Here is a 2,377-nt window from a genome sequence, read left to right on the forward strand (position 1 = left end):
ACATATACATATATCTATATCTATATATATATATATGTATACGTATATATATGTATATATATATATATGTGCATGTATGCATGTATGCATGTATGCATGTATGCATGTATGCAAGTAAGCATGCATGCATGTATGCAAGTAACCATGCGTATATATTTTATATATATATATATATATGTATATGTATATGTATATGTTTGTATATATATATATATATATAAATAGTTTGGTAAACCGGTTTCTAGATTAGATACAGGGCCGTTCTTAAGCTGAAAATTCCATCTTTCGAGCCAATATGTGTACGAATAATTAGGTCCGCTATGGAATTTGATTTTATGTACCAATTGCACACGAATATCCTCAAATTCTGTTTTTCTTTTTGCGAAAAGTTCAAGCTTATGTGCCAAATATGTTTTTAGGCCCACGCTTATCTTGTTTGTGTGCAATTTAGTGGCGACGTGTTTGCCCAGCTGGAAGCGGAAATGCAGAAACCGTATCCGTTGGAATGTATCCGATGTAGTTATAGTAGAATGCACTAGCATATCGCATGCATCCCGCCAATCATAATCAATCGATAGATACCCGAACTTGTGTGCCGTAATAGTATCGTTACCCGATGCATGTTCAGGATACCCGTGGCTTCCTACACGTCTATATTGATATGTCAGTGTTGTTGCAAGCTTTCCCATTGTCATGCTAGTGTGTGGTGACGGGGAAGTGCAGAAATCGGCACTTTGAAACATATCCGATAAAGGTTTGATGCCTATTCCGAATCCCTTGTCTGGCTGCCCGTTTACATGTGTATGCCATCGTTTGTGCAACTGTGCGTTCGCATTGACTTGCTTGTGTGTGGTGGGATACGCTCGGCTGCAAGGGGCGAATCAGAAATGAACGATTTCCGCAACAGAAAACACCGCAACGTAGTCAACGTACTCTGTACGATCAATAATGAGCCTGGTATTCTATTAATATTATTATTATTGTTTTTTAATTTCTAATATTATATATATATGTGTGTGTATGTATATGAATATGAATATGTATATATATATATATATATATATATATATGTGTGTGTGTGTGGGTTTATGGCAATATTTTCACACCTACGGTTCTGTATTGATATGCCTGTGTGCTATTTTGCAGCGGTTATACGCTCAACTGGACAGGGAAACGCAGAAGTTGACCATGTCGGCGAACATAGGCCGAAATGAATCAATGAATACCGTTGCAGATGATCATGATGACGAACGCAAAGATAGCCAAGACGGGGCTAAAGGCGAAGACTTCGTCATGGACCCGAATACAGAGATACAGCTGCGAATGATTAAGCTCAAACAAAAGGAACTTAATCTAACGCAGGCTTTACTGGTGAGTGCGTCTGTATGAGAGTGCAACTACGAGTGACGGTCAGCGGATGTACAGTGTGGGAAGACACAGATGTGTCAGTTCTATGGAAATGTGCATGTTGTTATTTAGAGGCATCACCAAACCCTAAAACCCTAAATACCAGGAGATTGTATGTAGCCTTTGGACACGTGCTTGTAGTTATTTGACAACACGGGTCTGTTTCTAGTCACAGCTGGAAGCATATTTGAATATACATCCCTGTGTCGACATGCATAGATATACTTGTATATATCTATATCTCTATTTGTATCTATATATTCATATCTAAAACTATAACTATATATCTATAATTATATCTATACATGTATACTATCTATACAAGTATATATATATATATATATATATATATGAATTGAAGTTTGTATTCAGGTATATTTACAGAGGGTTGCGAGTATACGTGACGTGATGAAATGTGAGTAGTATCCATAGTGCTATACACTATCAATTCAAGTACTCGGTTTTTGGTTGCCTAAGGCGATCGTGGACGGATCGGATTAGCCTTACAAACAAACACAGATTGGCCCTCCATGTTCCATGTACGCGCCCCATTGTACAAGCCTGCTTAAACAGGGTTTTTGCATATGGCCATAGTTGTGTTGTTCGTGTTGTATCTGTATATATCTGTGGTCTCTATATTTGGCTATAGTAGTGTCATTCGTAGACATATGTGTCGATAGCGTGAAGGTGTATCTATAGTGTCTATGTGTATGCATGGCCTTCAAGTTTGGACATGGTATCCATATGCATACAAGTTGTTCTGCTTGTGCATGCAAGTCATATGCATATATGCTATTCATACTGATGTATTGAAGCACGGTAGCGGAATATATATGTATATATATGTATATGTATATGTATATATATATATATATATATGTATATGTATATGTATATGTATATGTATATGTATATGTATATATATATATATATATATATATATATAGAAGAGTGGTGGTCGTTACTATGT

The sequence above is a fragment of the Sphaeroforma arctica genome (assembly GCF_001186125.1).
Source record: "Sphaeroforma arctica JP610 unplaced genomic scaffold supercont1.516, whole genome shotgun sequence".
Lineage (NCBI taxonomy): Eukaryota > Ichthyosporea > Ichthyophonida > Sphaeroforma > Sphaeroforma arctica.